This window comes from Stenella coeruleoalba, assembly GCF_951394435.1.
Source record: "Stenella coeruleoalba genome assembly, chromosome: 20".
NCBI lineage: Eukaryota > Metazoa > Chordata > Mammalia > Artiodactyla > Delphinidae > Stenella > Stenella coeruleoalba.
Genome location: NC_137166.1, coordinates 20,814,093 through 20,836,087, shown reverse-complemented (window position 1 = coordinate 20,836,087; position 21,995 = coordinate 20,814,093). Strand labels below are relative to the sequence as shown.

General features: G+C 46.9%; 1 protein-coding gene across 11 annotated transcripts in view; it reads left to right on the top strand.

Annotated features, from left to right (window-relative positions):
- LOC307179510 (uncharacterized protein) overlaps positions 1-21,995 on the top strand; it is a 511,372-nt gene that overhangs the window by 386,026 nt on the left and 103,351 nt on the right. For all 11 annotated transcript variants that reach the window (XR_013825403.1, XR_013825404.1, XR_013825406.1 and 8 more), the window contains one exon: positions 20,118-20,283. The gene's annotated coding sequence lies outside the window, so the exon portion shown is untranslated. The remainder of the gene's footprint in view (positions 1-20,117; positions 20,284-21,995) is intronic.

Here is a 21,995-nt window from a genome sequence, read left to right as displayed (position 1 = left end):
CAGATTCTTCTCAGTAGCAGGGTTTGAACATTCTAGAAACTCCAAATTACATTTAAGGTGTTGATTATTTCATTTTAAAAAAACACTTGAACTGGGTCACGGAAAGGGCTTTACAGATATTAACTCATTTTATCCTCCCAGTAATATTGAGGAACAGGTACTAACATTCCATTTTACAGATGACGAAGCAAGAATTCAGTGGTTAAGCCATTTGCTCGAGATCCCCCAGATAGTATTTGGGGAATTCTGAATTTGAACTCAGAAAATTTCACTCCAGAATTCATAGTCTTAATTACACTGTAGTGTGCACAATGATGAGTTCAGAGACAGGGTAGATGACTGTGAGGTGAAGTTGGTGGAGGCGGGTGGGTGGGTGGAGGTGTCTGGGGGTGTCTGGTGGAAGATACGGACGAGTTAAATCCCTCTGTGGAGGAGGAAGGCCAGCCATTTTAGAATGGGACTCCGGTGAAAGTGAAGGCATGAGCATAGAAATCCATGTGTTCATTCAAAAGCTGTTTATTTAGCATCTACACAGCATGCCGGGCCTTGCACTAGGTGCTGGCCATGCAGCGGTAAGTAAGGGTTGGTGGGGGCGGTGAGGCCTCCTTTGCTTGGAGCTCCCAGGCTAATGAAGAATTCAGACAAGCCAATGGGTGATTCCAACAGCCTCCAGTAGGTCAAGTCCAGCATAGTGGGGACACAGAGGATGGGCTCCTGACCTGGTCAAGGGAGCATTTCTAGAAGTGCAGCATGGAGAGAGCAGCATTGAAAGGATCTAAAATGAAGGCTGGGAAGCATGTTCAGCCATTTAGCAAGGGGAATGGAGGCAAGAGTGGGGGCGTTTCAACTTAAAGAATCCTAAAAGAGGCAGCAGTCGAAAAGGATCCCGGGTTCAGAGAGACTAGCTGCTCAGCAAGCACTGCCCCTGGGGTTCAGAATGGTGTCCAGAAGGGCTCGCAAGGGCAGAGGCTTTGTATCGCAGAGGATAATATTACTGACCATGTTTGGTTCTTCAGACCCAACCCAACTTTCCCTGTGTATCATCAATTTAGCAGATTTAACTAAATACGATGTTTCTGTTCCAGTCTGCTTTGTGAAGCGCTTATGAAAAGACCCTTTATAAATCTCTATAATAATGAATTATGAACAGCAAAAACAGGGCTGCAGCATCCATCCTCTGTCCTGCTCCTCCAAGGGGAAAGCTGAGTCCGATTCATATATTCCGCTCCGTCTGGCCTTGTTTTCTTTCGAAGACAAGAGGACAACATAACCTGAAGCTCTCTGGTAGAAGTAAAAGATTGATGCAAACTTTACTGTGTAAAATGTGGGTCCTTTTCAGCCAGAAGTGAAAACAATTGAATACTATAAAAACGCACACCATACTTGAGAAGAACTTATTTTATTCAAACACTAAGAACCTTCACCCTAGGAGAAACCTCTTTATGTGAAAATAAATAAATTAATATGCGCCTGATAAAAAATAGATGTCTCTGGCAGTTTCAAATCTTGAAGCCCGAAAGTCTGACTGCCTCATTTTAAAAATGCAGACACCAATGAAATGACCCAGGACGTGACATAACTCACTTAAGATCACCAAATATGAATGGGTAAATTCACACCCAGAGAATTTGACTCCAGAACCTTCTTTCACAACAACAATATGTTAAGTCTCGCCTTCCAGACCATGTTGAAAAGTTTGCCAGGCATCCTGAGGTGCTCCAGATCACGTAGAAGAGAGGAACCGCCGGAACCCTCAGTGGCGGAGCCCACCACTGAGGGAGCTGAGAACACCTCTGATGGGAAGTGGTCCTGACACCGCCTTCTGGGAGTTCACATCTCATTGTCAGGCTCATTAGAAAAGAGCACCGATGTGTCTGGTTAAAATGGCTTGAGCAGAGGACGTGGCTGCCAACCTCCCGGGGGCATCATCAGTCACAGCACCCAGTGCAATCCAGCCCAGCCTGGACCACTGGCGTGTGATACCCAGTCGTGGTTCTGTTCACAAATCCACTGAGAAAGCAGAAGGCAGAGGAGAGCTGGCCCAATGACAGCTCATAGAATAAAGACCTAACTGGACTCTACCCCAGAAACAAATCTATGGTACAATCCACTATAAAAAAATGGACATAATTATAATGATCATTGTTAAAACTTTAAAGGACAAAACCACAAATAAACAAAACACTAACATAGTCTCAAAGTGCATTAAGAAAAGCAGAATATCCCAAGTATGGATATGGGAGGTGAAAACTGCACTTTCCCCAGGATAAACAATGATCACCAGCAGCATTATTGTTACTATTAACAATATTATTATTATAATCACCATTTTTTAGTGTCAACTACTCTGCTAAGCATTTCAGATGGACTAATTCATAATTCATCAATCTCCACAACAACACTGTGGGATGGGTTTTTCATCCTTATTTTCCAAAAAAAAAAAAAAAAAAGAAAAGAAAATGAGGCTTAGTTGGTATGCCCAAAGTCACAGGACTAGTAAATATGGAAGTAGGGTGTTCAGAGTTGGTTAATTAGGGACTGACAAGATCCTCTATGACCTGAGCCCTTCCCACCCTTCTGCTCCACCATCCCCAGTGGGTCAGCTCGTCCCCAGACGGCTGCTGCAATCCCGAGCATTGGAAGCAGGCAGAAAGGGGCTTTTCCCTTCCTCCATGCGTCTCTTATGAGAAAGCCTTTCTGTACATCTGCCATCATAGCTCATTGACCAGAAGTGGATCCTGAACAAATTATCCCACTGGGGATATATTTTTAAAGCTCCCAGGATGCTTCTCATGTGCAGTCTGGATAGACAACCACTGGTCAAGACTAATTTAGATTCACTGGCTGGGTCTCAGAGGGGTACAGACACCCCTGAGGCACCAGGTGCCAGGCACTGACCAACTTGGGTCCCTTTGGCAAAGAAGATGGGGGTGGGTATTAGCACGTCCACGCCCCAGGCTCCCGCAGCCAGCATGGGGAGGGGCAGTGATCTCATGGAGAACACACACGTCAAGCTGACTGAGGATTCCTCGTGGCCACCCTGCTCATTCAGAAGGTCCAGTTTCCATCACAAACCCCCAAGGTCCTGGGTTCTTTGCCGGCAAGGGGGTGATTACAAATGCTTTTGCAAATTATAGGGAGTCCTGTTGTATTGTAGGGAGATTTTTTGGGTGGCAGGAGAATGATGGCTTTTCCATCAAAGAGGAGGCCACTGGGCAGAAAGAAGGCTGAATGACCGAGTGGTTCTGCTGCAAAACCCTTTCTAAGACATTCATTGAAGGGAAGTGTCAAAGATAAACATGCAGATTCTTTGAGGGACCAAATTTTAGCCAGGTGTTTTCTCCCCTCCCCTCCCCTCCCTTCCTCCCTGTCTCCCTTCACCCCTCCCTCTCTCCTTCTCGCTCACCCTCTCTCCTTCTCTCTCCCTCTCCTGTTTATTATACTGGTGAACTTAATCACGATGAACTGAGTCAGGCCTGGTCCTCTTGCCCTGTACTCACACTGCTCCTTTAGGATGACAACCTCCCATGTCACATATTTAATATCTATTATGCTTAATAATAAATATTATTCCGGCCAGGCTATTAGTTTCTCAAAGGCAGGCGCAATCCCCTCTCTCATTTTTCTCAACTTCTCTAGAGGCTAACACGATGCCCGGCCCGTGCAAGGCACTCAGCGTCCAGTTAGCAGTGGACTGTCGGGTCTTCTGTATCACAGCCTTGAAGGGAGAGACAGCCCACCCACCTGGGCTGAGGAAGCGGAAGCCACTGCAGGAGGTGAAGTACGCACACTTCAGTGATTCAATGAACCTTGTGAAAACAGGAGCGTGTGAGGTTCAGGGGGCCCCGCCTCTCTGAGGCGGACCGTGACGTGTCAGGTGGGGTGGGGATGCAGCAGAGTGCCTGTGCCCTGCTCACGCCTCTCTGTAACAGTCAGTGGTTCTCAACTGCACATCAGAATCACCTGGAAGACTCGTTAAGACAGATTGTGCCGCTTCCCCATTTGTGACTCACTGGGTCTGGGATGGGGTCTGAGAACGTGCCTGTCAAACCAGTTCCCAGGCGAGGCTGACGGTGCTACTCGGGTACTTCGGGAACCACTCTTCCTGACGTCTCCCAGAGGAGTTCGCGCTCCATCTCAGGAATTCACAAGCTCTCCTTAGGATTGTTGCGAAGGACCGGGTCAGCCTACATCTCTCTGAAAGGAGGCTGACCCCTTCCACCAGGTCTCTGGGTAGACACCAAGTCTTGGGGAGACAGCGCTCAGAGCCAGGCCTTCCTCAATGGAGCCGGTGAACGTCATGACTCACGAGGCTGGGGGAGGAGTCTAGAGCAGCGGCCCCTCCTCTGAGTTCAGGGCTGCAAGGTGGGGGCCCAGCGGGGCACTCAGCACTGGAGACGCTCACTTCTAGCTTTCAGGACTCCCACCTCGGGTCCTTGTTCCCCCAGTCACTGACAGTGTCTTTATCCATCAGGGCCTTTCAACAGGCGCTCAGCTCCCCTTGCACGACCCTCGGACCTCCTCATCTCGGGGCCTCTTGCTCTGTCCTGGGTTTTCCATGTCTGCATTTGAGTTCTCTTTGGCCTGGTCAGAGTTCTCCAATGTGCTTGGCAGTGGGGTATGCATTTGAAAAAAAAAAAAAAAATGGCAGGGATAATCACAGGCTGCTTGATTTCTGAGGTAAAAATAGATTCTCGGCATTGTGGAGAAAGCAGAGGCCAGAAAAGTCCAGAGCAACGTCAGCTCTCTCTCCAGTGGCAGAAACACCTGGAATTGCTGCTTAATTATCTCAGAAGCAACGGTGCAATTTAGAGGTTTCAGAACAACATGAGGGACCTCACGTGTGGTTTTGGCAGCTGCCAGTCACCACGGGATCCAGCCCAGAAGCTGAGGGTGCATCAAGTTCATCACTTATGAACCGACGTGACCTTGGGTACGTTCCCTCTCCTCACTGGGCTCTGGTTTCCCATCAGTAATTTGGGGGAAATCGTACTTGGTTTTTAGGGCCAATGTGACAACCCACTGAAAGAGCATTTGTGAAGGGTCCTCTCTTGGGGAAGAAAGAACCGGTTGGAGCTGGAGGAGGAGAGATAGGCGCTCTGCTGTGGTAAAGGATGGACCAGAGGCAGGGACTCAGGAAGGAGGGGTAAGTGAGATTTATTGACCTAAGGAAGCAAGAGCCCGGGGAAAGCAGGGACTACTAAGGGAGCTGACAGAGGTTAGAGGAAGACAGGGACAAGAGGCAGCTTGGGTATAGCTTTCTGTTGATACAGGTTTCTGATATAGTTTTCTGTTGTTGATGGGGTGTCACTGGAAGGTTTTAAACAAGGACGGACATCAGAGTTGTAATTTAGAAAATGTGGGGAAGATAGGAATGTCCTGGAAGCAACAGAGCCCAGGGATAAGTCTTCGACCAAAAAAAGTCAGAAACAGTGCAGAGGAAGTGGGGATGGAAAGTAGGGACATATAAGATTTTTTTTTTTTTGGAAGACAAAAAACAGGCCTATTGCTGATTAGAAATAGCTTTAAATTTGCAAATGAAGGCCTCTTTCCCTGCCTTCTTCTCAAGCCACTTGCCTCTGGAGGGGGCTTTAACCCAGCCCCCTCTCAGCCAGGTCCCCGCTGTCACCCTCCTTGCCTGAGTGTTTTGGCCTGTTGTCTCCTTCCAGGTCCTGAGCTAAGAGGCTCACCCCGCCGACCGCAGCCAAGGGAAAAGAACATCCAAATGGGAGGAAACCGCAGAGTTTTCTGTTTTCTTCTGCAAGAGAAAGCAAGGTTATTTTTGGCCCCTTTCAGTACAAATCAGATTTTTTCTTTCTTTCTTTCTCAAAGCCCTGTGTCTGGCAGGCTTCAGGCAGGGGAGCAAACATTAGAGCTCGCATTTTGAATACCGTTGCATTTTTGCTCGGTGTCAGTTTTGTTTCTCTTCCTCTGCTTGGCTGTCTCCCTTGTCTCAGGATTGTTGACTTCCTTCAGACGCTGCTCTCAAGCCAAAGAAAGTAAAAAAAACCTTCCTCAAGGATGGGGAGCTTTGGTTGGAGAGAAAGAGAAGGACAGAAGGGAAGCATCCCACAGTCTGGGTCTGGCTGTGGACCAAGCGCTTTCACACACAGCCCCACATTCTCGAATTAACTCTCTGGCTCGGAGATGCTGAGATGCCCCAGGGGGCACAGGGCCGGTGGGGCGAGGCCAGAAGTGAAGCCAGCTTTCCGACCCTATGGCCACCTTGTTTGCATGTTCGGCTCTGCCTCCTTTGTGGGTTATGAAGTTTGCTGGTGTCCCCTGTAGCAATGGAACCAGGAGTTAGGAGTCCAGGCTTGACCCCAGCTGCTGTGGGTTATAGCCCCACCTGAGCTAAGTTACTGAACCTCCATAAGTGTCAGTTTTCCTGATTTGTGAAATGGGCATAATAACAGTGGATTGTTGAGTTGATGTGAGGGTTAAACGAGAGGATCCACGTGGAGAATTTGGGGACCGCCTGGAACGTGCATCGTGCTGGCTGAGTGTGTATGTGTGTGAGCGCTGTGTGCGCTTGTGAAAACCACACCGCCCACTTTTACCCGACGGTCACCCGATTTGTTAAAGTCCTGCTTGGGCTGTTTGGCGGAAGTTGTAAATTAGTTTTGGTTCTTAGAAGATTCTTTTCTTTTCCTTCTTCTATTCCGATGGAATTTTTCCCTTAAGGCAGTTCAGGTTAATGTAACCTGTAAGAATGTGGCAAACAGCAATTGGAAGGATTTTCCTATTTAATTCCATACATCAGTTTGCACATTTTGAGCCAGAGTCACTTGTGGGTACAATGACTCTGGCGACTTTTTTTTTTCTTCAATGAAACATAACATGGGCGCGCACGCGCGCTCACGCACACACACATACACACACACACACACACACACACACACACACACACACACACGTCATCCTGGGTGGTGCTGTCTAAACCCCACCTTTTCTCCTTTCCAGTTCTTTCTCATTTTGAAAGGAAATTCCTCTGCTTGCCTCACGGAAGGTCCTTCAAAAGTTCCCACCCTGACTAACACTAAATGACAATTAATAGAAGAATGATAAATCAACACCATTGAATACACACCTGCTGTGTTTTGAGAACTTAGCTTGTGTTCTGTCCAACCTTTACAACTGCCGTGAAGTTTACACCCATTTTTCAGTTGAGAAAAGTAAGGCATAGAAAGTGAAGGACGAAGGCATTCAGACAAATTAACGAAGCAGGCTGATAAAGGAAGGCATTCCTATCTGGTTTCAAACGTGGTGTTTTATTCTGGTTTATTTTTCATCTTTATACCAAGGTGCTTCTCCTTCAGGACAAAAGGGCTGCCTGCCTTGTTCCCTCTGTGTCCCCAGTCTCCGGCACATATTTGCACAATATTTGCAAGTATTTGTTAAATGCTAGCAGAAACAGGCACATGCACACACACACACACACACACACACACATACACACACATAGAGACCGTTATTGTGGTTGTCTTGTTTTTTATAAGATATCCCTGGCTCTGGACTCCAGCTCCAGCGCCCATGGTTAGGAGGAGTGGGGCAGGCACATGGGTTTGGCAGCCGGCAGTCACAACGGGATCCAGCCCAGAAGCTGCAGATGCCTCAAGTCCGTCACTTATGAATGACGTGACCTTGGCATGTCACCTCTCCTCCTGGGGCCCCGGTTCCCTATGAGTGAGTTGGGGGAAGGTCTCAGAGGGCTCAGAGGGACAGCTTTCTGCGGGATCCGGCACCACAGAGACATTCCAACCCTGCCTGGTTTTTCTCACACCACAGAGACCCCTGAGCATCCTGGGACTGGTGTCCATATTTGAATGTGAACCAATTAGTTACTGACATAAGCGAATGGCTGGCATCTAGTCGCTGGCACCCTAAATCAAATATTCTCAATTTTCCAGGCCTGCGGAATAGCACCAACTTTTCTCACCATGATTCACAGGCACCATGTTAATCCCATGAGCACTCATTGCCCCAGCAGGAGAAACACGTGGATCTGACTCCTGGGGTTTACTTAAGGGCTTCTTGCCCTGACTAATGGTGGTCACGTGAAAACATTTGACCCCCCCCCAACCCTGGGAAACCCCTTCTGGTCAGGTTAGGCTTCCTGCAGGTGTAGAGACTGTGCAGAGGTGGAGAACGCTAGCACAGGAGAGGCTGTATGTGTACCTATTGAAAGGAGAATTGCTACGGGCTCCTTTATTTGTCTATTGAATGAAGGACTGTTTCTTTCAGGATAGCATTTCCTAACGTTTTCTCTGAAGAACATTGTTTCTGCGGTCTGCTAATCAGGTACATTGGAAAAAAAGAGAGAGCGAGTTGGAAGGAGAGAAAGAAAAAGGAGTATTCCTTAGTCAAATAATTTTGGGAAATCCTGGAATAAACAACGTCAGGCACTGTTTTTTTTAATTGCAGAATTTCTCAGCGTCTTTAGGAGGTTAATGTGCATTATGACTACGCGAAAGATAAACATGGTATCGTGCTCTTCTGACAACAGAATGTTTTCCCCCTCTCCGAACATCCCAGGGAACTAGTGTTCTGTACCACACTTTGGGAAAAAGAACTTGCAGAGAGGAAGAGGAACTGGATTCTGGGCCTTTATGCAAAGTTTTCGCACAGGTTGAAGTAATTCCAGGTGATTCAAGGCAAGTGAGGAGGTAATCAGTAGGTACTCAGTCTGTAGAGAACCTCCTTCTCCACAGCAGCTCCGCTCGTGAACTCCCCCGCAGCAAGCTGGCATCCTGGGTGCTCCGTCCAGGTAGGTCTCTGCCATGCCTTCAGGTGGGCATTCTAGGCTTAGCAGAGCAGACATCTGGGCATCCGGAACAAAACGGAGAAGGGAGCCATAATAATAAAGAGGACGCCACTCAGCTTCCTTTCCTGGCCTTTGCTTCTTGCACCCAGATAAACGACATGCAGCAGACTCTGGGAAAGGCTTAGGAAAGGGACTTTTATGTGTGTGTGAGTAGAGGTGTTGCCTTGGGGGCATGTGTAAGCCCAAACCTGAAGCGACTGTATGCCAGAGGGCCACGGTTTGAGAAACCCTTGTGAAGGCCGTATGGAAGCTGGGATGGCACAGAGCTATTGGCAAGGGATGGCGTCTACTGGGTGGACCGTGGCAGCTGAGTCAGGTATGACCAGGATGGTCCTCAAGGATTTGGTGGTCTAGGTAATTTCTCTGAGTGGAGTGGGTGGCCATGAGTCCTTACAGGCTTCCCTGTAATCATGACTAGTCTCAGTATCTTAATGTGCAGGCTCAATTTTAACTTCAAGCAACCGAAGAAAGTTGACTTTTGGAGGGGAGACCAAATGTAGATTTAGGGGAGCCTGGAGTTGGTGAGGTTCTGAGTGTTGCTTGAGGACAGCACACAGAGGCACCCGGCCCCCACCCGGGGGGCAGACTCTGTTAGAGGGGCTCTCACTCAGCCCTCCCTCCTGAGGCACAGAGATTGGCTCAGAGCTAAGCTGATAAAGAGAAGGTGATAAGAAGGAAGGGCAGGAATTTCAGAAATGCTATTGCTTCACTTTCCAGAAGCTTCCCAAACCCTGACCTCAAACTACCCTTGCTCTCTGAAAAAGTGGGTGGCGAGTCAGGGAGCTTCACTGACACGGCAGCCCTGGCCTTGCCTCGGCTGTTGGGCTTAATGTTCCAGAGGTTTCTTAAAAGGCATTTGGAGATTTCAGTTTTCTTTCGGTTTTAGGGAAGCGGAGCAGGTGTTAGCATTTGTTAGTGATGACTGTGTGTGGGAAAGGCCCTGCGTTCCCAGAAGTGGCTACACCTGGAATCCCTGGGTTTTGGTTGGCTGTTTGCTTTATAAATGCTGATTCCTGGGCCCACCCCAGGTAGCCTGATTGGATTGATCTGGAATGTGGCCTGCGCCTCGGGTTTCGTGAGCCCCCCACCCCGGCCCCCAGTGCGTCGAATTTGGGGCAAAGTTTGAGAACCGCTGCACCGGAAGCTTCTGTCCCTCACTCCCAGTTACTCACCAGTAACCCAACCATGGGCACATTAGTGTCCGTTGAAGAAACAGAGGCTCAAAGAGCTCAGGACTTTCCCAAGAGCACACGGGCACAGGCTAGAACACGGGTTCCGAGGCCAGTCTTCTATCACACTGAGTCAGTAAATGTTGCAAAATCTGACCTGATTGGACAGTGAGGCCATCATGGGCCCGTATGGGGCTTGGAGGAGTTGGCACCTGCTGCAGCCGTAAAGCTCACCCAATGGACCCCTCTCCGGGGCCCATTCCAAAGAGCAGGGAGTTGTACCCTGGGCCAGGAGCTAAGTGACTTGATTCCACAGCTATTAGGCCCACCCAGGAATCAGGATGGGCTAACACCAGGCCAAGTTTATTTTTCTTTTCTGTCAAGTGTGATCGCTGGAGAAGACTGCGTGGGAAGTAATGCAGACACATATGGGCCCTTGAGGGTGCAGGGTTCACAGTCCATCGAGGAGCCAGCCAGGCTTGACACGGCACCCCTCCTGCTGCACTTACTCAGACATGAGGCCACCTGTGTTCCCACTGGTCTTCAGGAATAGAGAATTGACTTGGAAGGGAAAAATGCGGCCAGGAAGGAAGCTAGGCCCTTATCTAGATTCAGACCCTTATCTATAAAGTAAGGATTACAGTCACCTATAGTTGTGATAATTAAATTATATATAATATGTATAATTATATATGATTATATATGAATACATATTATATATTGTATTAATATATAAATATTCAAATTATACATAAAATACATAAAATAATATATGCTGTTATAGACTAATGTATACTATTACGTGTATAAACATTATTTTATGTATCGTATCATTTATGTGTATATTTGCTCTGTGCACAGCTACGGTGAAAGAGCACCAGGCTGAGTCAGAGGCTAATCTCCATTGGTAACTCACTCCATCAGAGGCCAGTTGGAGTGGTTATACAAATTATGGTACATCCGTTGAATGGAGTTCTTTGCATCTGTTAAAAATGAACTAAATCCATATATGCAAATAAGGAAAGCTGTCCAAGATACACACTAAGGGCAAAGGGCAGTGTGCAGAGCCATGGGAAGGGATAGCCCTTTTCCATAATGAAAAGCATTTACATATAAATATGTACACGTGTAAAATGTAAAGCTAAAAACAGACTCTAGCTGTGCATACACACATGCATGTCCTTGGGGGGATGTGCATGTTTTCTGGAGAAAATACATTTCGGGAGAAAGTTAGAAAAGAGAGATCTGGCAAAAGGAAAAGGGAAAGAAGATTTTCCATTTTATTTTATGCTTTCTCCTTATTTCATACTCAACTGAACTGTTTACACGTTTCCTGTGTCTGTGTCTGTGTCTCAGTAACAGAAACAAAAAATTTTTGAGTTAAAACACAAAAGAAAACAAAGCCTGGACAGACTCTGAGCCTCAAGCTTTTTCTCCGTGTTCTGGGCCAGCCCAGCAGACATGGTTGTTTTTCCAGCTGGGAATCATTTCATCCTCTTGCCCTAAATGCTGAGCGAGCCCAGATCCAGCAGGAGGCCAACAGAGGCCTGGTCCGAGGCAGGACAGCCATCCGCTTCCATGTCTGGTGGTGTTTTTAAGTACGAGCACACGGTGGGTGTGTTTGGGGAGTCGGGGGAAGGAGCTAGACAAGCCTCAAGGAGGGAGAGAAATTGACATGTCTAATGAGGGAACCCACGTGGTCTGGCACCAGAGTTCCAAATGTTTTCAAATAAAACCGGAAATAAATTTAATCCAAAGAAAAAGGCTGATATAAATCGATGCACAGAAGCAGGAATCCTCTGGGTGAACAGATACCAACTTTGGGGCTAATTCTTCCCCTCACCTGCTGTAATGTGCTCAATGGTGGCCCCACCCCCCAAAAGATGCACTGATACCCTAACCCCCAGAACCTATGAATGCAACCCTATTGGGGAATAGATCTTTGCAAATGTACGTTAGGATTTGCAGATGAGATCATCCTGGGTTACCTGGATGGGCCCTAAATCCAATGACAAGCGTTCTTACGAGACATTTCTACGAGACAGAAGGGGAAAGGACACATACAAAGAAGAAGGCCCTGTGAAAATGGAGACAGAGATCGGAGTGATGCAGCCACAAGCTAAGGAACACGTGGAGCCACCAGAAGCCGAGAGGAGCAAGAGGAGATGCTACCCTAGAGCCTTTCTTTGGAGGGAGCTCGTCTCTGCCGACACCTTGATCTCAGACTTCCGGCCTCTAGAACTGTCAGAGAATACATTTCCATTGTTTTCAGCCCCCAAGCTGTGGTCATTTATTACAGCAGGCGTAGGAAACTAACACACTTGCTGAAGAGACAGGGGTTGGCTTGGATTGACCTCCCAGCCAGGGGCAGGCTCTGGGATTTGAAAAGAGAACAGGCAGGTCTCCACACCCCCCCAGGAGCCCTGCCAAGCCCCCAGCACACTCTGTGGGCCCTGATCTCCCTTTTCTGAACTTCTCCCAACACTCTCTGCGGGCTTATTCTGCTTTATTTTTCTGCACGGAGCCTGTCGTGACCTGTTATCACTCATCTATTTGTAAAGTAACTCTCCATCCCCCCGGGGACGTGAGCTCCATGAGGGCAGGGCTGACAGCCCAGCTCACCTCTGAATCTACCCCTGGCCCAGTGCACGTAAGGGTGCCGAGATGATCTTTGAGGAAGGGAGAGAGGGAGCACAGAGGAGGGCCCTGAGAGGGATGTGGTGAGACCGCACTCACACCCAGCCCCCAGCAGCTTACCGTCTAGGCTGGGAGGGAGGGAGGTAGAGCAGGTGCTGGGACGGCTGTAACACAAGGTCAGAAGGGTTAAGAAGGACATGGTAAGAAGTTGTAAGGAAGGGGCAGATAAAGTCCTAAGGGAGCAGAGAGATGCAGGAGATGACCTCCACCAGCAGGGATGGGGACACTCCGTCCCAAGGGGACATCTGACAGGTTTCACGGCTGTGATTGACTGCCCTGAATGGAGGAGAGAAGGCCTGCTGCACCGCATGGCCGTTGTGAGAGGCAGTGAGGGAAAATGCAGAGGATGGAACAGTTCTGAGCGGCAGTGCAGAGCAGGCCCATGGGACCAGGCCAGTGATGGTGCTGTGTGTGCTGGGGATGAAGAGGCCACGGAGGCTTCAAACCAGGAGCCTGCCCAGGTGACTGTCAGAGATGCTAGGTGCACCTGACCCTGGACACCAGCTCCTTAACTTCCAGGAGGTTAGTCTACATTCCTTTCCATCCTTTACAACTTCCCAAAGCTCACAGTTACATGAGAAATTGCAACTATGCATTGAGTCAAGATTGTGCTAAGAAGCTTCCGTATTTCAATGTTGAATCCTTTAGACACGTTCATACAATAGCATGATTATTCCCTTTTTGTAGATGAGACAGTTGAGTCTCAGAGCTGGTAATTGTGGAAATCAAGATTTAACCCTGAATCTGCTGACTCCTGGTAGCAGGCCCATGCTTTCACCATGGCCTGTGGCCTTCCTCATTGTGAGGGGTGCCATGATTTCTGGAGTAGCTCACACACAGGACTCTCCTCTGACCTAAAGCAGAGAATCCAAGGAGTGGCAGGGTCTTTCCCAGGCCGCTGCAGACCTGGATGACAGGCACCAGTGTTTCATGCTTAAGGTCCTTTGCCTGGGATGCCCTGTATTCAGACTTGTGCCAACACGAAAATGCAAGATGAGGGCAGTGGAGTTGGCGGCGGGGGTGTCAGGAACTGGAGTGCAATTTGCTGCAGACCCAATGCCTCCTGAGCAGGGCTCCTCCCCAGAGCTCAGATCAGTGGGCAGGAAGGCAGCACATCCATCTGCAAAGGGCCTTCCAGGGAAAATTGTACTCCCTGGAAGGAGTTGGCTACATCCATCTTGTAGGACAATATGCTATTTTTGCCAGAGAGCTACAAGGCATAAATATAGATTTCTGAACGTTTTTTATGAGCTGACATGATGGCCTCTGGACACCTCTTCACTAAACCATAAAAAGCCAGACAGCCCTTTCCAGAAACTGCATCCACCTGTGTCCCAGATAGACCTGGGAGCCTGCAGCTACGTGGCAGAAAGGGCCCCACTTTGTTGGGAAAAAAAACAAAAAAATCAACGGCCAGTTGTCTTTGAACTGCCTTGGAGATGAATGAAGCAATCACCTGGGGGCATTTTCTGTCTCCTGCTGTGACATCTCTTTTCTTGTGCCCTGTAACCAGGTCAGATCCTGGGGTGCAGACCAAATCCTGAGCCTTGCCCTCAGCCTCCCTCGGCCTCCATCTTCCTTCCCATTTTCCCCGTGCTCCTTTCTACCACAGGGCCTTTGCACCACCTGGGATGTTCATCTGTCCCTGCCATCTGTGCCTAGGCAACACTTTAGTTCTCAGACCTCCATCAAACCCCCTGCTACCACCATCTAGGTGAGGCTCCTTTGTTTGCCTAGAACCATAGTCACTTGATTCGGGGCATTTACCCCAGTTTGTAAGGGTTTGTGTGGTTATTTGATTAGATCCTGTGTTCCCCACTTTACTGTAACCTTCATGAACGGTTGCTTCCATTACATTCCCAGAGCCTAAAAAGATGCCTGGTCCATAGTCATTTCTAGGTAAATAGTTACCGAATATACAGAAATGTGCCAATGAATGAATTAATAAATAAATAGATGAATAAATGAGTGAGCAGGCAAGCAATGGTTTGCAACCAGGGGAGAGTCCCCCCCCCGCCAGCCCCGGGATATTTCGCAGTGTTTTGAGACATTTATGTTAGTCATAACTGGGGAAGGTAGTGGTGGTGCTGTTGGCATCCAGTGGAGACAGGCCAGGGGCGCTGCTAAACATCCTACACAGAACGGTCCTCCCTTCTCCCAGCAAAGAATCTATCCTGCCCCAAATGTCAACAGTGCTGAAGGTGAGAAGCCCTGTGAACTCATTTCCTAGGGCTACTGAACAAAGCACTACAAACTGGGTGGTTTAAAACAACAGAAATTTATTTGAATACGGTTCTAGAAGCCAGAAGCCCAAAATCAAGGTGTTGGTAGGGTTGGTTCCTTCTGGAGGCCTGGGGCAAAGGTGATTCCTTGCCTCTCTGCTGGTTTCTGCCGGTTGCTGGCAATCCTGGGTGTCCCTTTGCTCACAGCTACATCTCTCCAATCTGCCTCTGTCTTCATACGGCCTTCTTCCCGAGGTGTCTCTGTGTGTCTTCTCCTCTTATAAGGATACTAAACATTGGCTTTAGAATCCAACCTAATGACCTCATCTTAACCAATTACAATGGCAAGGACCCTATTTCCGAATAAGGTTACCTTCACAGGTACTGGAGTTAGAATTTGAACATAACTTTTTAGGAGGCACTGTTCAACTCACTACACCCTGGTTTAATGGAAAGTTAATTATATTCATACACACCCTTCCCCCCAAAAGAAAGGGGCAAAGAAACCTGCCCTTTGTCCTCTCTTCTCTCACATCCCCGTTGTTGTCCAGGCACTCAGCCAGGTGCCTGGGGGGCTCCTCAGCTTTCCCTCTGCCCAACCCTCTCAGCCACTGTCAGCCACCTGCACCTTGTCAGTACTTTACCTGAGGAATCCACCTTTGCGCTCAAAATCTTCTCCTTTACGCTGGAGCGTCACACTAAGTGGGTGATACACATTCGATCCTTGCGCCAGATCTAGAAGCTAGGTATTCCTGTTGCCCCATTTACAGCTAAAGAAACCTGAGTTCAGAGGGATAAATAAAGAGCCCAAGCTTACGCAGCTGGTAAATGACAGAACCTGGTCATCTGAGGGGAAAGCCCATGCGTGGCCCCTGTTTTCTGGGGGCTTCTCCACCCCCTTACTGAGCTCCCAGCTCCTCTCCTTTGCTCTTCTGGCAGGAGCATCACCCTGTGCTCTCATAACTGGAGGGACTTGCCTCCCTCACAGCCCTTTCTCTCGGCATGATTCCTGTTTGTTTATATTCCTCTCTCCCCTCTAGACTATGAGGGCTTTCAGGGTGGGTACAATGTTGATTTCATCCCTGGGTTCCCAACCCCAGTACCTACCTGCAGAGCACACACAGCCTGCCGATGGTTAAATAAACGAATGCATTCATGGTTTTAACAGTCTGGTCTAGGGACGTTACTTTTGTTTGTACTAGAATTCCCCAGGTTACACTGCAGTGAATACGATACAACTCTCTGGGTCTCTTAGAAGCAGCCAGAAGGTGAAATTAAATTTTTTTTAAAAAGTTTCCGTAGTCCAATTAGCTTGGATAACTCTAGGTTAACCAACACTAAACCTACTTCCTTACTGCTGGACTTCACAGAACCTTAAATATTCTAACATGCTTCGGAATTGCTAAGAGGCTAGATAGTCTTCTGGATACTTCATATTTGTTTTAATTAAGAAAACTGGTTTTTACTTTTTAATTTTTTGAACAGTCCCAATAAATACTAAGCCTATTACAGAGTTAGAATATGCTGGGATGACTCACAGCCCCTCCTGGGTGGAGACTCTCCCACAAAGCTAAGAGGAGGAGGGGGCTTCCGTCTAGAGCTGACTGTGGTCATCGCCGGTGGACTGGGATGACTCTTCTCTCACCCTCTGGTCTCCAGTCTGCACCCACGTTCTCCTGTGAACTCTTTATTCTTGTTTTTGGTAGATTTTCCCCCACTCTCATCAAAGCCCAAGTTTCCTGAGCTAAAAATGAAAGTGGATGGCCTAAAGCTTCCTGTACCTCATTCACCTCCACATTATCTTGGGGAAATTATGCCAGTTATCACACCGAGGCTCAGGATTGAACAGCTACAACGTCTGGGCCAACGGTGATGCATGCGACCAATTCAAGGAGTGGAGGGCAGCTCCTCGGGTGGTGAAAGAATCATCTGATTTGCCAGGAGATGCTCTCCCGTGGCAGACACAAAGTTCGGATCTCCGGTTGGGGTGCTCTCCTAGCATCTTTTTGTAAGAAGGACATTTCTAAGGGGGATTTTTTTTTTAAGCATGTATTGGTTAATCTCGTTTTCTTATTGTCTTAATATAGAGAAATAGAGAGAAAACACCAAACATATAAAAATGGCCCATAATCCTCCTACCCAGTGATTTCCGTTGACCTTTAAAACCAATCAAAATGAAAGTAATACAATACAGGTAGGTCTAGACAATCCAAAGAGTTCAATAAGTAACAAAGTTAAAGTGAATCTCTTCCATCCCCTCCCACCCCTTTCTAAGCTCAGTCTCTCAACAGCTAGTAGAGTTTTGTGGTTCCTTTAGAAATAGTGTACCTGGGAGAGCATAATGGCTTAGAGCAGGGCATCTCACACCTGATGGACGTTGAAATCACCCGCATAGCTTGTTAAATCACAGGTTGCTGGAGCCCATCCTAAGAGATTCTGATGCAACAAGCGGGAGCAGGGAATTTGCATATTTAAAAATTTCTCAGGTGGTGCTGAATCCTAGTTCTAGCACTTTCCAGCTGTGTGATTTTCTCACACGATAGCCTCTCTGCTTCATCTTCCTCTTCTGTAAAATGGGGCTAACGATGGTTGTGAGGATTAAGTGAATTAAAATAGTTGAAAGGTTCTGCATATTAAGAACAATGCAACTGTACTGTGATGCATGGAGCAGCCTGTAAATATGTACCAACTACCACAGGGATATTTCTACATATTCCTCAGTATTATGCTTTATTTACAGTAGTGATTTTTCATACGTTTACATATAGATATATTTAGTCCTTTTGAATTACGCTTTCCATAAAATCATAGTTCAGATGTACATTCTGGAGGTTACTCTGGTTCTCTGTAAGTGACCACACTGGTTTCCAAGTATTAGCTAATGTAAGCAGTGCAGCAAGAGGCATCCTATGCCTGTCCTGACAGACATTCTGTGAGCATATTCATAGAATAAATTCCTAGAAGGGGAGTTGCTAGACCAAAGTATGTGTGCATTTTACATACTGGTTGTTGGAAACTTTAAATACGTGTTCTTGGGAAGGCTACATTTGTGTCTAAGCCTAGGTCTGATGTAATCTAAGGACAAAGGGGGGGTTTCTCTGTGGCCTTTGTTGTCTTTATCTTCAAAATGAGGATGAGAAAGCCAACCAACGATATTGACATACAGTACTGAGGTATATGACTCAAATGACCATGGACCGCTTGTTGAGTACAGAGCAGAAGCTGAGGATCCAGAACTGGTTGAAGCATGCTCTCTGTGCTCAAGGAGCCTTGATCCAGGGTCAACTCCCAAGAACACAGATGCATTGCAGTCCAGCGTGAGAGGTGCATCCGTAGAGTAATGTGTACAGATCCAAGATGGCGCCAAAAGGGAGGCAGGTGGGCTGAAGGAATCAGGAGAAGCTTCAAGAGGACGGGGCAGATGTGTTTTGCACAGTGAGTGAGAGTGGACAGGAGGGGAAGGCACTTCAGAAAGGAAAAACAGTACGTGTAAGAGCGTGGAGGCTTCCTAGCCCCTAACACAGCACCTGATGTAAGGCAGGTGCTCAAGGATTGTTAGCTGAACACAATCTCAATCCGCGTGGCTTGTGCAACCTACAGAAAACCAGTGCCTTAGGCGCTCTATGATCCAACTCAAGACCGAGAATTCCTTCAGGTGGGCCTGCTACATTCCTGAATTTGAGATTTCACGTTCATGAATAGCTTAGTAAATTCCTAATGAATTCACGCAGTCAAGACAAGATCTGCCTTCTTATACTTCTGATCACCAGGTTGGAATATAAGTATTGAAATAGCCTTCAGATGGGTCCTGGCCTTGCCTGCAACACCTACACCCTGGGTAGAAGTCCCAGGATTCTGAAAGTAGAATGATCATAGCCACTTCCTTCTACAAAGATTCCATTCCCCAGTGGACATTCCTTTAGCTCCCACTGCCAGCCTAGAAAGTCTACTAGTCCAGTCAGTCAAAACAATGAAAAAACAGCCAACAATACTGACATACAGTACTGAGGTATAGGACTCAAATGACCGTGGACTACTTGTTGAGCACAGATCAAGAAGCTGAGGATCCAGAACAGCCTTTTAGTGTAGCGCTGCGGGTTTTGCAAAACTTTTTCACCAAATGGTAAAGGAAAAGCGGACATGAATGAAAAGGTCAGGGGATATTTGCCATCAGTAGTTTCAAGGGACAAAGAATGTTCTGGTACAGGCCGCTCTTCAAATATGTCCAAGGATGAATTAGAAAGCACACATCAGAAAGGTGTGTTTCGTTGTTGCAGTCTGCAGATGGTTTCAGACAAGGGTTATCGAGACCACAGTTGGTAAGACAATGTGGTCCACTGCCACGGAGTAAAAGAAGCAGGTACAGTCTTCAAGGTGACTGCAAAGTATTCCAAAGCCATTATCTCGTTCAAGTAGAGGAGGGAGAAGAAGATCTTTGAGGTGCTCTGGTTAATCTGTTCCATCATCAGATCCTGACTGACGACAAACCAGGCCGTTCACCCCTCACCCCTACTCACTTCACCACCATGATGACCAGCCACAGTCCCCTGCCAGAGACCCCTGCAGTTTCCCAAGCATGGGTTTAAAGTCTGAAAGACTGACTTGCATCCAGACAATGCCCCTTTATAGCTACACAACCGCAGGAAACTCAGTCAACCGCTCTCAGACCCAGTTTCTGTATCATGGAGGTAATGTTGAGAGGATTAAACTGTAACCTTTTTTGGAAAGGTCTAACTCAGAACCTCAATCATATGGACTTTTGTAAAAATAATGCCCTCGATGCCACTGAAAGAGAGAATTGCCATCACATATGGATATTCCTTACCCCCTTTTAGGTTGGATGGCCTCTAAGCTCATCCCTTAACTATGGGTTTCATTGGTGATCTCACATGTGTGCTAATGTGCTAATCAGAATTAGGCAGGAAAAATAAGATGACTGAATTAGTTAGGACTTTTTGTGCTTGCCAAGGCTAAACCCAACTTGAGCTGACTTAAGGAGAAATGTATGTGGTGAATTATAAATAGTAACGTTTCATGAAATAATGGGATGGAATTGCAACTGAGCGTAGCTAGGGAAGGGCCTGGAAACAAGGACTGGAAGTTGAGTAAACCTGATAATTGGCTCTCTCCACTTACGCTCCCTGCTTCCCTTCATGTGCTTGATTCATTGTTTTCTGTTTGCTTACGGCTTTTCTCTGCTCCCAGTTCCCAGGGAAGAACATGTAGCCCCAAGGATCATGGCTCCACCTGTTAGGGGACCAACCAGAAGCTGAGACTGTCAATCCTGCTGCTGGTCCTAGTTTCACATTCCTAGAAGATAGAATCTGATTCCTGCAGCTTGCGTCTTCCTTGCTCTAATCAACTCTGGGTGGTAAGTAAAGTCATAGAATGACTAATGGCTACTGGGGGCTCCTGTGCGTCTTGGATAATCTGTAATATAGGGACAAATTGATGAGTTTCAGAAGACAGTAAAATGTGAGAGGTCTGGAAAGAAGTAGTAGATTAAATGTTGCTCAGTCCCCACTCTCTGTAAAGTGCTGTTGAATATCCAGGTGTGTACATCCGACTTTGGAGAACTATCTGTATTTATATGAGAAAGTTGGACTCGATCAATGGTTCTCAGCCTTGGCTTATCATTTGCATGACGTGGGGACCTTTTAAAACTCTTAATATCCAAGCAACATTCCCAGACCAAATAAATCAGAATCTCTATCTGTGGGATCCTGGTAGCAATTTTTTTAAAGTTCTTTAGATGATTCACTTTTCAGCTAAGGTTCATAACCATTGGACAAGGTCAGTGGCTCTCAAATGAATCACCTCAGTCTAGTTAAAATGAAGATTGTGATTTAATTGCTTCAGAGTAGGGCATGGGATTCTGTAGTGCTACCAAGATCCAAGGTATTTTCAATGCTGCTGGTCCAGAGATTATACTTTGAGTAGCAAAGTACTGAATTATCCCTGTTGTCCTAGTCTAGTCTCGAGATTTCAAGAACGATTATTTCCAGAAATATTTATTTTCTGCTCTGTACTGGACCTTGTGCTGAATACTGAGGCATAGGAATCTAGTAAGTTTCTGCCACAGAGGGGTTTGCCTGTAGTCCACAAAGCTGGAGAGAGGCTAGAGAAAATATTCTGTGTACACCACTTTTTCTCAGCTGTGTTTGGAGGTCTGTTTATCAGGGATTTTTGTTTGTTTGTTTTGGTCTGGTTTGTTTTTTAAGAAAACATCCGTACTGAAAAGGCAGCTGGCTTCCCCGACAGGAGAAAAGCTAGCTCAAGACATGGAAGGAAGGGAGGACATAAAATCTAGCAATTTGGGGTAATATAAGCAAAACATGGAGTCTGTGATGGAGAGAGCAGTTTGGCCCTGAGCAAAAACGACAGCAAAGAAACCATAGCTGGGGAATAAGAAAATGACTATGATGGTGATAAGTAGGTAGGTAGGTAGATAGATAGGTAGGTAGATAGATAGGGACTCCATGAAAGGATCTCCTCATTTTTCAGTGGATTCAAGATTAATGAACCAAACCCACTCTAAGAGATCATGAACATGTTTTAGGACATAACTGGAGTCCCTAATAATAACAAAGTTGTTCCAATGCTTACGCTCATAATTCGTTAAGCTATTCTGTGCCAGAAAGCCAGGAACACCAGGACAAATTATGATTTCTTGTTTTCATGTCATAGAGCATGAGTGTAAATAGTAGAGGAGGCAAAAGGCCATAATAAATGACCTGATTTTCATTAAAATATTCTCCGAGTGCCTGATAGGTGCCAGACACTGAATTTGGCCAAAATCTCAACATTGCAATTTGAGGATTATTCATATGCTGTTATCTTTTGATGACAAGAGCAAGCTGCTTGTCTACCCATGGTCACGTTTAATCCTTCCCAAAACCTGGGATGGAGGAGTCAGGGTGGTGATGTCTTTATGTTGATGATGATGGTAGTGTTGGTGATGATGGTGATAGTGGTGGGGTTGGGATATATTTTCTATTTAAGAAAAAAATTTTAAATGGGCTCCAAAGTATTGAAGGACCATATAAAGTCCCACAGCTGGTTAGTAGCCAAGCTGGTGCAAGA